The sequence below is a fragment of the Platalea leucorodia genome, assembly GCF_965183815.1.
Source record: "Platalea leucorodia genome assembly, chromosome: 6".
Lineage (NCBI taxonomy): Eukaryota > Metazoa > Chordata > Aves > Pelecaniformes > Threskiornithidae > Platalea > Platalea leucorodia.
Window position 1 is genome coordinate 20123473 of NC_138828.1, and position 13645 is coordinate 20137117.

Genomic DNA, 13645 nt, shown 5'->3' on the forward strand with positions numbered 1-13645 from the left:
TTGAATAAGACGCATGCAAGCCATGTAGAATCATAGAATCGTCAAGGTTGGAAAAGACCTTCAAGATCATCGAGTCCAACTGTTAACCTATCACTGCCAAGTCCATCACTATACCATGTCCTTGAGCACCACATCTATCTGTTCTTTAAATACCTCCAGGGATGGAGACTCAACCACTTCCCTGGGCAGCCTGGTCCAATGCTTGACCACCCTTTCGGTGAAGAATTTTTTCCTAATAGCCAACCTAAACCTCCCCTGGTGCAGCTTGAGGCCGTTTCCTCTCGTCCTATCACTCGTTACTTGGGAGAAGAGACTGACCCCCACCTTGCTACAACCTCCTTTCAGGTAGTTGTAGAGAGCAATAAGGTCTCCCCTCAGCCTCCTCTTCTCCAGGCTAAACAACCCCAGCTCCCTCAGCCACTCCTCATAAGACTTGTGCTCTAGACCCTTCACCAACTTCGTTGCCCTTCTCTGGACACGCTCCAGCACCTCCATGTCCTTCTTGTAGGGAGGGGCCCAAAACCGAACACAGCACCCGAGATGCAGCCTCACCAGTGCCAAGTACAGGGGCACTATCACCTCCCTGGTCCTGCTGGCCACACTATTCCTGATACAAGCCAGGATGCCATTGGCCCTCTTGGCCACCTGGGCACACTGATGGCTCATGTTCAGGCAGCTGTCAACCAACACCCCCAGGTCCTTTTCCGCCAGGCAGCTCTCCAGCCACTCCTCCCCAAGCCTGTAGCGTTGCATGGGGTTGTTCTGACCCAAGTGCAGGACCCGGCACTCAGCCTTGTTGAACCCCATACATTTGGCCCCGGCCCAACGATCCAGCCTGTCCAGGTCCCTCTGCAGGGCCTTCCTATATCTCACAATGGACCTCTGATCCCCATCTAGGGATGAAAGGAGCAATGAGGCTATGAATCAGTAAGGTACGTGACACTGTATTCACATTAGAGCTCTCTATTTAAGGTATGTGACAGGAAACTGAACAGCCCACTGACTTGTCACAGACAAGTCACTACTTGGACACAGTAGTCCATCATGTGGCACCTCCAAGATTCAGAAGAAAAGGCTAAACTTTTTTTCCAAGAAGGAAGTACAAAAAAGATAGGAATGTTCCTGCAGCTCAAAAATCAAACTATTGAGTGAAAAAATGTTATCACAGCTACCATACTCTTTTTCCCCCAAGAGCCATGTTGTATGGAGATTTGTTGGATATTTTATGGCATTAGAAAATAAGTATGACCTAACTTAAAGTATCTTCATAACTGAGTGGTATCACAGGCCCCAGACACTCAATTTTGGTTTTGTCTGTACCCAGACAATCCCACTAGCCTGAGTAAGACACTGCGGCTATAAAGCACAGGAGGGTATTCAGCTCCTTAACGATGTATGTCATAGTGCCACAATGGTGAGTGAAGTTACCAAAGCTAACTTCTCCTCAGAAGTCCAAGTTCATGCGACAACACCGTCTTGAAGCCCAGCTGTGTGTTTTGAGCAGCATCACCTCCTACAAAACATCTGTTACAAACTACAAATGCTTCTACACAGACCCTTCCTTCCCCCTCCAACAAGGCTGTGAGTGCACAGCCCAGTAGCACAGACCTGCCCTTGCCAGAGGAGGCATAAGCAGCTCTGTATTTTCAAAGCAGAAAACTAAGCATCCTTCTTGTCTCAAGGTAATAATGACTTGGAAGGGAGAGCTAAAGGGCAAGTGAAAGCTTTTAATGAAATCCGAGGCAAAAAAAAGCAAAAATTTTCTGACTAGTCATTTGAGAAATAATTAGCTCCTCATACCACATTTCCATATCTATCAACACATCCCCATTGCTTTGTCTACAGTTTAGCAGTCCAGCAGCACTATCAGACAATTGGTCTGCAAGCGAAATCAGATATATTCCGTCATACTGACCTGTCCACAGCAACACCTCAGTGGTAACAGCCTGTTTTTCACACCCTCAGAAAAGAAACTGAAACACTGCAAAGACGTGTCCCTCTTAAATCTCTCAGTACCACTGCTTGTATCCCATTATTCTAGTTTTTTCCCAACCACTGTAGCAGTATGACCTCTTCTTTGTTGTTTCATTGTCCTGGGTTCATTCAGTGTTTGCTATAACAGCACAGACTAGAAATTATTTCCTTTACTGGGTATTTCCACAAGGTATTGTACAGTAATTTATCATGACTTACTGGACACCTAAATAAGGTGCAAAATACTTACTGCATAGTTGTATATAGACTAACAATAACTAGTATGTCCTTTTGGCTAAGATACATTTTCTAGTAGTCCCTACGAAAGCAAGAAATGGTAAAACTCACGTTTCACAGCCTTCTTGTTCATGCTGGGAGATGAAGATCTCCAAAGCAGCGTCCCAGGAGTGACACCATCAAATAACATGCAAATTTCTGAAGGGAGTCCCAGCATTTAGGATTTTATTTCTAATGCTAGCAGAGGATCACCCCTATGCCGAACTCAGGTTCTGCACTTTTCCAGTTGCCAAGGAAAGGTATCGGGAGCTGCGTGAGCCTGCATTGTACGGCAGTGCTGTACAATGGCTTAATCTTGTTACGTGATAAGTAGTCTTGACACTGAATGTGCCAGGTGGTGCATGCTCAACCAGCTGTTTTAGTCCTTTCCTGGTGTCAGTCGAGAGCACTGCAAGCTTTGTGAGCCCAGGCTGACAGCAGGAGCACAAGAAGTACACGTGGAAATTCAGCACATATTAAACAGGAGAGGACTCAACAGTCTAAGTACTGTGCATAAGAAACTGTGCCAAGCTCCCCATTTTACAGAGTTCATCACAGCTGCCTCCTGTTCCTTCCCAGAAGCTTCCCTCTCCCCTTACGCCTGGCAGGAGGCAGCATTTGAAGGGACTAACGTGGCTACTCCCATACAAAGACCCACAGACCACTGCAAAGGGCAGAGTCAACAACCGTTTCTAAATGTGGTAAAGCCTACCAGTAACAGCTGACCAAATCAGGAGTCGAATCATCATGGCAAGTGACCAGAATTGTTTGTAAAACATCAATGTTAAAACCAAATTCTTCAAAATCAGTAAAGTTACCAGAAATTCATTAATAGTTGGGTCATTACAGGACAGAATCATCACAGTGAAAATGATACGGGTTCTACTGTGATTTGCTGTCCATTAAATTTTTGCCCTTGCACATCTTATAATACATGTAAAATATTCTTATGGTCAGGGACTATACTATTCTTTTACAACTGTCCACACATGACAAACAGGCAGGACAGGAAAGGACCTCCCGATTCATTAAGCCCAGCTTTTGAAGCCCCATGGGAGCCAGCAACACAGTTACTTTCAGATAGTAAAAAAGCACCATCAAAACACCTATTTTAATATTTCTCCTCACCCCCAACCCATCAGTCCCAAGGCTACCCAGGAACTCCTTACTCCGTTAGAAATTTTTTTTTTTCATCCCAGCACACTCACAGACAGTTTACACCAATTTACTCCTGCATTATCACCCAAAATAGTTCTGCTCCCTCCCTGATGTTTACCCACCTGATACGTTTATGTGCAGTCTCACTAAGGCTGCTCTCTCATTTTCACTAGAACACATAAAGCCAGGTCTGACTTTCTCTTAAGCAAGAGGACTGAAACAAGGCTGGTTAAGTCTAGGCAGCAGACATCACGCACATACCAGGTTACATGGAAAACTAAACAACCCAAAAGCACCAGGTCTCTTTTGCTTACGGACAGATACATATTGTTTTTCTTAAGTTTTCATTACTCAAAAACACTACTTACAACTTGCCTTCTTATAGCTTCTTGCCACTTGCTTAGTTGTGTCCCTCGAGAGAAAAACCCAAGCTAAGAAAGCCTGCTGGCATCAAGACATAGATCTCTATTTATACAAATCTATGTTTTTCTAAATATCATTTCTTATACATTTCTGGAAGATGAAGTTAACTGACTCCAGTTTGAGCCCTGTACTCTCCTAGGAGGAGAAGGGGTTTCAGCATCATGCATCAATGTTAATAATGTTTTACATTCCAATTAATTTATTGACTTTTGAAGAATTTTTACTTGAACTGAATTTAAAATGGCACCTTCAAGACTTCCCACTGCCGTATAATGGAATTGTATTTGCTTTTTTTAAAACAGTGAATAAACCAGTCTTACAGTGGGTGCTGAATGATATTTTTAATACATATGAACAAAATTAGTCCCCAGTCTTGAAACTGTTGAAATAGTTGCTACTATGCTTTCATTCTGAAACTTCATTTTTAGCCACACTGCAGAACTCTGTCAAAACGAGCTTTTTGACCTGGACTTTTCCTAGTCACTCCTAAACTCAGCAACTTTTACATTGAAGTTACTGAGATCAAAACAATTTGAATTCCAGCAATGCTATTAAGATCCCCAATTACTACAGTCAGATTCTGACTCCCAAAGCCCATTTGCAAAGCTGACATTTTAGGGCACTTCCTTTTAGCTCTACTGAATACAGAGCCTAAGCAGGCTTTGTACTTGCAAACATAAAGTAAGAATTCACAGCCCTTTTAAAACAAGGTACATCACCATCTCCGAACTAAAAGGCATCGCAAGTTTTTTCTTTCTTCAGGCAGGCCCTTTAATATTTCTCCCTCAGTTTGCTTGCGTCTTCGGAGAAATTAAAAAAAAGAAGAAAAAAGAAACATCTGTGGGAACAGCTGCACAAATATTGCAACTGCCAGAGATAAGATTTCTTTCTAGCATCCAGGATTTCTTGTTTTGTGTTTTGCAAGACCACTTAGAAGTGGACAACCACAGTGACTATCCATGCATCTGACACGCAATTTTGATCTCAATCACAGATAAGAGTTAAGCTCAACACAAGCCCACCATAGAGACACACAAACACACACACAGAGAAAACAACCACAAACCCAAACCCTAGAAGGAAGTGTCTAGAGGCTCCACCATATAAAAGCTTATACAGCAAATAGGCAGCTTGCTCTGACTTCTCATGGACAATCAAAATACTATGGTAGGTAGTTTATAATTATAAGCAGATGTACAACACTGCTTTTTCCTTCATTGTTATCTCACCTTTAATAACAAGACCCCAAATTACTCAGCACACTTTCCAAGACAATACTTTGATAATTAGGCAATGATATCATTAAATAAATATATTTCCAGAAGTCTGTCTTCATCTCCTAGATACATGTCTGCGTTCACATACTTGTCTTCGAATTGCAGCAATCCGTTATGCTCCAACAGGAAGCGGTAAGAATGAGTTTTATCATACTCTGTGCTACATATCGATAACTGCAACGCTTATTTCCCAGTCCAAGCCCAAGTAGGTAAGGATTAGCACTCCATTACAGTAATAATCATCTACATTAAAGTAGCCGGTTCTAAATACACATGGCCATGGTGGCAACAAGATCTCGGAGCTATTGTAGAATGCAGAGTTCCTCAAGGTTTAGGGATTTACTGAAACTTTTTTCCCCCAAAATACTGAAAGAATTATCAACCATTTTGGCTGTGGGGGGCAGTCGCCACATCCAGCTGATCCACAGAGTAGGAGCTGAAGAATGAGAAGCAAAGCTAATTGTCTGCAGCCTCTGCATCATTTTTCTTTCTCAAGCAACTCAAGAGGGGCCTTAAGCATATTTTAAGTCACCCTTGACTATGGTGCTCTCCCATTTGCTAAACAGTCATTTAGCACACTGAGATTGTCAGAGCATGGTAGCACTTCAGCTTCTTCTTTTTCCACCTCTACAGTGACGGCCGTCAAGCAGGGTCTGTAGAGAAAGATTCCCTACTTGAGTAAGCTCCAGCATGCTTCAGGGGGTCTGCTCTACTTGAATTCATGTGATCCACTCTTGTGATTCATTTTCTAAATACTCACCTTGCAAGATTGTGCCCATACTTCCCCACAGCACTATTTGGAAACAAGGTTGTGATCGTTAAAAATCAAAAGCACAAAAATTCATCACAACTTGCTTTGCAACAGCAGCTCTTATCCTTCCTTATGTCCATGCATTTCTAACTGAAGAAGGCAAGCCTTCACATATAGCAATGGTCTGTTGTGGTCATTCAGCTCCTTTCCATCAAGCCACAAACAGAAATCAGATGGTTTTTTTTCCCCTACATGAGTAACATCCAAACAAAAGAGGGTCGAAACTGAACAAATGGATGGCTACAATGGGCTGGAAAGAGTCCACCCAGCCTAGCATGCCATCTCCAACTGTGACTAAAGTAAAACCTCAGGGACAAGCAGGATAAGTAAAACAAGCATGCAACAATACTTGTGGCTAGGTACCCCTTAAAACTGGGTTTTCCCTTTACTAACCACAAGTTACTGGCAAGTACTCGTGCATCTTCATTACACCTTATTTACATCTTGTGCACCGTACTACCTTCTTTCATTTTTGAGCCTGCCACCGTCACTCCTGCATACACCCTGGGATTCCTGTACTGGAAAATAAGGGAAGAATTGGCCTCTGCTCACCCTTTCCCTGTCATTTGTTAATGCAGTTTTCTCAGTCATCTCATCTCCAGGCTGAAAAGTTCCTTCCTGCTTCACTGTTTCTTGGACAGAAGCTGTGCTGTGTCCTTGACAATTCTTGCTGCCGTTTTTAAAACCTTTTCCAGCTTAAGCTGCAAACTACTAGCACTTTTGGGCAGCAAGGGATTCCCCTGGTGTCGCATCTATCCTTCTTTGCATTTTTCTTCTCACAACAGAGGATGTGGTTGCTTGGGGAGGTTAAAGAAACAGCTAGAAAGGCAGCTTATGGAAAATCCAGGATGTTGCCACTGGTGCTGAGGTCGGGTCATTTGGGTGAGGATTAACTGGAAGGCTACTTTCTCTGCCTACTGAAGGAGCACTATACCTCCTTGCAAAACAGGGAAATAGCTCAAAATACAGAAATGGCCAACCCATTTTGGCCCAGACTACACTAACCCAGGAAAAAGCATGTTTGGTTCTCCCAATTAGTGACATCTAGAGGGATCTTACTGCCTCCCGGATACAGGCAAATTGCCGGGTTTTTGCACTTTACTTTTTATAACACTTCATGATTGTTCAATTTGGCAGGCCAAGAACACCAGTCCAGTTAAAATTTAAGCTGCTCTAAAAGCAAAGGCAGATGTGGGAAAAGGATGACAGGAACACACCAGTTACTTCTTGGAAGTAACAGACATGAAAAATGTCTTCGCTAAAGAGCTACTAATCATAATTGCTATTATACAAAATTGCACAGAAGTAAATATAGGAAAATGAAAGGTATTTCATGACAAGAAACTATATAAACATTGCCAAGGAATTCAACATGTGTTGCTGAAGCTTGTCTCATTGAGCCATACAGCATGAAAGCCCCTCCAAACTAACCAGTACAACAGTAAACAACAGAAGTTTGTTAAAGTTAAAAGCACCGTGCTTGTGTGATCCTTCAAGGCCTCTGGCTTGGTGGAGCATGACATTTTCATTAGCAAAGCCTAATGAAACAAGAGCTGAGCCAAGCAGACAAAACTAACTCAAACAGTTAAGTCAAAAACCATGACTGTAAACAAAAAAGCACCATACTGCAGGTGGTTTCTAGTCTCAGGGGAACTATCTTATTGAGCAGTATGGCCAATGACTTGGAAGAAAAAAGAAAAAAAAAAAGATCATGACTGAAAACCTGTGCAGGTGACAAGTACCAAAGAAGCTGTTAATTACAAAGATGAAAGGCGACTGACAGACAGCCGTCTGTATACCAGCCTGCATGTTCTTGCTCAACAGACGCACAAGTTGTGAAGAACTGACAGTACCTGAGAGCATCCTCCTGAAGGAAAAACTGAGGTCCCTGTTCAACACAACAGCCCCATCTCTAGTGTCATCACAAGACTATTTAACAAGGAAAAAGAAAGTATAAAGATCGTTGTCTCTCTGGATTTCACAGGACTGCACCCTAAGTACTACCTCCAGCACTGGTATTCAAACGTCTAGAAGCATTTTTGAAAACTGGAAACCATTTTAAAAAGGTTGGAGTAATTAAAGAACAGGAGAACGTAATGAAGGAACTCTATTTTCCACTTTTACAAAAAGAAGGTAAAGAATAAGATAGTAACTCTAGAGGTAGCAGAAATTTGGATAGAGAAAGCTATTGAACATACAAAGAGCTAATAAGAACCAGAGCTAACAAAGCTGGTAGTTAAAGACAGTCAAATAAAACAAGCAGTAAAGCACATAATTTAAGACCGATGATAATTACACCAAGTGAATATACTGCAGAGCATTGAGAGTCTATCAAGTGACTTTCTGTTAGCAAAGCAGGGTATTTTTCGAAAATAAATGATCTAGCTTATAACGGGAGCTAATCAAGGACCCTTATGGTTCATTTTGGATTCGCAATCAATTAAATACAAAATAAATTTACAGCTTCGCTCTAGTCCTTATCATCCACACTTTGATCACCCAAATATAACTGGCAAAATGGTGAAGTAGGAGGAAAGAGTCAGGAAATGTACAAGAAGCTGCAGAATAGCAGGAAGTTTCTTAGCATGCAGCTCCTCACACCAAGATCAGCCACCTACAGACTGGCTGCCACAGCTGGCTTGCGGGCACATCCTGGGGTACCTATTGAAAGCAAAGATGACAAAACTATAAGGCTTGGGAGGCATCAGATGCAGGCTGTTCTACTGAGGTTGAGATACCGCAGGGACCAACGCAAGCTGCTTCCTAACACCATCCAGCTGCTTCTAGGAGCTCACACACAGTGCCGTGTCAAAGAATCTTCTCCTAGCTCCCACAGTACCGCTGCCACCAAAGGCTGTGTTGCCCTCCCTGCTCCTATAAGGCTGGGATTTCATTTTGACTACATTTCTGCAGATGAAGAGTCTTTATCTGTCTCGACACAGGGCTTGCTGATGTCTGCTATGCTGCTGAAGCTAAAGTACACCCATCTTTGAGCTGTCTGGTATTTTCATACCCTTTTCAGTGCTACAGAACCGAGCCACCTTTTCTCCCCCAATTAAAAAAAAGCAACCTAATCAAGATTTTCTAAATAAATGCAGGCAACACTATAAAAAACAATTCTAACTTGAAATCCTTGCTTTTAGCATAATAATAGAAACTAACGTAGACCAAATTTTACCACTAGCACTTTCTGCAGTCTTACGTATAGAAGACAATCTAAGCTGGAAATTTGGCCTCTGTTGTCTTTTTAAGTTCCTATTCCTCCCAAGACTGGCAGTGGAGTAACAACTTTCATAAAAAGCTGTGTCTTTCCTTATCGTCCAACACTATCAGCCACTTGTGTTACCTGGAGTCCTCAACATTACAGAAACCCAAGTTCCAGACAGTGGACAACAAAAACCTATACCAGATATTCTCCTTCAGTGTTTTTCTTGGTTTAGAATGCCAAGAGAAGACAACCTTTTCTTTTTCTTCCTGGCTGTTTAACATACAGTTTATTCACCCGCAAGACAGTTTACAAACACAAACGCCACCCCAATATGATAAAGTGTAGCACTCTGTTCCAGGAGGTTATTTCAAAAAAAATCACGTCGAGCATTCCCTCTGCCCAATATAGATAAAGCCAGTAAGTAATAGCTCCAGGGATAAAGCATAGTTCCAAAGGCGATCAGGTCACAATAAACACCAACAGCCTGCAGAGACGACAGCTAAAAGTAATAGAATGCAAATCACTTCAAACTACCCACTGTGAATTCAACTCCCTTTTTTTTTTTCCACCTGGTGTGTTTAAAAAAATCAGATATTGAATCAAGCAGCAAGAGATTAAAAAGTCCTGAGAGATGCCTGTGTGCTGTAGCTGCACATGGAGCTCGCAGAGGTTTTCTATTCTAGTTACTTCTGAAGACATGACCTTATCAGTTTAAACTATTACTTGTGAGGCAATTTCCTTTAAGGGATCTTCATTTCTAGCTTTCTAAACTCCATCTTCAGAAAATTGAACCTAGCTATAGGACCACTAATAAAAGCGATCTTCACACACCAGCCTGCAAACACAGAAGAGGCACATGTCTTAAAGGAATAACCCACAGCCTCCCTCTCACTTGCGCCTGGAAGCACATTGCCATACAGTGAGAAGTTGTTGTGCCTTCCACACAGAATCATGTTGTCAGCTGAATTTTCTACATGGCTTTACATTTTTTACTTACTGTGGGGCCTCTTTTTTTTTTTTTTTTACTGGGCACACTATTTATTCCAAACTAAATCTATCTAATTTCATTAAGAATGAAAGCCAAGTAAAGAACAAGAGAAGAAAAAAGCAGCTGGGATATAGGACGACAATCAAAGAAGAGGCAAATAACTTTAGACACCATGCACAAAGAAATATGAGTTCTAAGCACATTTATTTTTAACACAAGTCACTGTATCATGTACTAGAAGATGCCTTTTGCAATAACAAAACCTGCCACAACATGAAAATTTCATGGGACTGGAAACAAGCACTTGACTCTCAGTCATTCCTTCTCTACCTCTGCTTGTAACTCTGCATGCCTTCTGTGAGTATGAGGTGCCACTTAAATGACTTTTAGCTAGGACAACATGCTTTGCCCCTTGTATTGATAAATCCCCCTCCCTTAATTCTTACCTCACAGGGAATCCTTTTCCCCTGAACGTACATAAGTTATTGTCACCTTCCAGGTACAGAACTACTCTGCAACAGAAAAACTTAACCTAACAGTATCTTAATACCTGCTGATCTAATAAGAGTTATCACCCTCTCTCAGCAACCATGCTACTTAACACAGACAAACAGAATTCAGATTAGACAAATTCAGAATTAGACAAATCCAGAATTCTGAATTAGATTCAGAATTAGACAAATTCAGTGTTATGAAGTCACTGTGCTACACAGGGAATTAATTTGGTTTCTTATTTCTACCTATACAGGACAAGGGTACCTATCTAAAAAAACCCTGCTATTTATTTCCAGTGATCTGTTGTAAAAATGCTTCTAACATCATCAAACATGAATTATTTACTACTCTCCACTCTGCTGAAAGAAGAAAACCCCCAAACTGACGACATACATGCATGTTACTGCTAAGAAAGACAGAGATAAATATTCCATACAAGCCCAATGGAGGAAAAAGTGCGAAGACAATTACTCCCTTACGTTAAAAAGAAATCCACTCAGTAGCTCTAAAAATCCACTGAAGATTCCCTAACTCTTTTGCGATTGTGAATCGAAGTCCTTATTGTAACGTCTGTCCCAGTGAGGACCTTGTATCTGAAAGCCTGCTACAGATATTTGTGTGGAAGGAGGAAGATTTTAAGGCAATCATCACAAACCCAAACATGAACATTAACATGGAGATTGCAGAAAGCACAAAGGGCTTTTACTTATATTTAAGCCAACAAGTGCTCAGATGACATATAGTCTGCTTGTACCCCTGAAACCAACACAAAGGACTCCTGTCATGAAGTTATTTAACATTGTTAAGAAATAACAGCACACGACAACACTTAAAGATGCCTACGCAGACAGACACACACACCCCCCCGGCAGACAAGAACAGCCGTAACACAGACAGCTGCTGCCACTGCTTCCTGGTCTGCAGCAAGTATTTGTCCTGCAAAGACCAGACGGTTTTGTCACCGAGATAAAAACCCCATCAGTGCTACCTACCCTGGCTTTAGCTGCAGCGTCCACCCAGCCCAGCGAGAGCTCCAAACCTGCCCGGGACCAGGACTCCTACCGTCCACAAGGAGGATCGATATTCTCACCCATAAACGCGGTGGCTTCTCAAGACAAAATCGGAAACAGTGACAGCTTGTTTCAGCTTGACTGCACTCAGAAGTTTCTTTCCCTTTCCCCTCTCTCAACCGCTCCGACGATCCGTGGGCAGACGGGGCCACCCCCACCGCCCGGCAGCTCCGCGCTCCCACCCTCCGTCCTCGGGAAATCCCAGCGCCGCCCGAGGAGCAGCGCAAGAAGTTAGAAAGAGTGGCTCTGTGTGTATGGATGTGTAAATATACCGTGCGAGAGGCTGGAGCGGCCTCCGCGGGCCGCCCTCAGACGCAGCCCCGGGTTTCAGATTTCATTGGCAGCTGGCAGCGCGGGAGCCCGCCAGCGGCAGTGCTGCTGCGCCGGGGAGGAACGCGGCTCCCTTCCCAGACATCTCTGGAAATGCCGGCGACGCGGCCCCCGCCGCCCCGACAGCGCCTGCGGACCCTCCGTTAGCTGCTTCGCCCTGCTTGCCGCTGTCCGTGCCACGGCGCCGGGTCCACGCTCTCGCAGGGGTACGACACAACCGGCGCCACGCACCGTGATTTCTCGGCGCGCTACCCTGCGCGTCTGCCAGGGGCCGTACGCAGCAGCAACTTGAGCGTGCCCTCGGGACAAGGGGCTCCTCTCCTGCTGCACACGTAGGAGACGGCCACCAACTGACACACAGACCCCCTGTGGCCCTACGCAGATTTTTGCCGCCCCCTCTCCCCTTTTCTATTTTTGCCTGTCACGCTTTTTTCTCAACACACTCTAAGTGGCCTTGACCCACCTGCTTTCAGCAGCCTGCATCTCTGCAGCTTAGTACGACGGTCGTGCTAAGGCGGACTAAGGATTTTACCTTGTGTGGACCTGACGGAGGTCTCCGTGGGACCTGTACAGGGAGGGCTGCATGCCTTCTCCGCAGGCCTAGCTCTGACTCAGTAGCACAGCAGAAATCAGAATGGGAATTATGATGAAAACCGCAGCTGTAATTGGGTTTCAGAAGCTGCCGTTCCCTCAATGAATGGCATGACTGTCGTCTGCTCCCGGGTGACTCAGGGAGCATGAGGCTGCACTCTTCTTTTCCCCATACGCAGAGAGGGCAATGAATGATGTGTAACCTACATCCCCCGTCCCACCACCTCAGTCCCGCACACCAGACCCCACAGTACTGGTTTTAGGTGGAAACACAACCTCTCTTGGAAAATCCTAATTGCTCTGTGTTACTAGTCTCTTCTTTCAGATCCCCATCAGGAGACAAAAAGCAGTTTCTATACCACAATGAGATCATAAGAAAAAATTACTCCTAATAATAGTTGAAAACAGCACACATCATTACACTTTTGAGCCCAAGCAGGGTTCTGCATACTGTACACACTAACAACAAAACCCTGTCCATTTTCAGCTACACATACCAGGCACATGGTGTTCCTTTAATGACTGGAGATGGCAAATCTGTAGAAGCTGGAAAAGTGTTTTACATGACCCAGAATCTCAGCATCTGATGAGTGTGCAGCTTGGACAGACTTAGACACACTCCCACCAACTTCCCTCCCATGACCCATTTCTCACAGTTCTGCATTTGCTGGTTCCAGCTCCACCTAATATGACAGCACTAAAAAATCCTGAGTACTACAAGAATTAGTTGAAGCCTTTTCAAAGCAATCAGTTCTCTAACAAATTCTTCAGATCTATGAAGTTTTTCAATAGATGGGGTCTGAAGAACATTTACGTACTGCAACATATGACACATTATAGTTTGCAACAGTGATAATGGGATACCACTGCACTGGAGCAGCTTCTACTTTTAACAGAAAAAAAAAAAATCATTCAGCTGCCTGGTTACCCATACTGAATCAAACCTCTGAACTCTGCCTCTCACTAATGCTGCAAGAAGGGTTGAGACCAGCAGCAGTTAGCTCAGATACCAGTGCATGAATGAAGGGGAATACCCAAGATGCT

The 13645-nt window shown here is 43.5% G+C and overlaps 1 protein-coding gene across 1 annotated transcript in view; it reads right to left on the minus strand.

The window, feature by feature from the left end:
• The window catches only part of ARHGAP24 (Rho GTPase activating protein 24), a gene marked incomplete at its 3' end in the record, with an annotated part of 222085 nt that extends 210306 nt beyond the window's left edge, over positions 1 to 11779 (minus strand). Inside the window, exon 1 of the mRNA XM_082316436.1 lies at positions 11603 to 11779. The remainder of the gene's footprint in view (positions 1 to 11602) is intronic.
• Positions 11780 to 13645: the final 1866 nt, after the last annotated feature.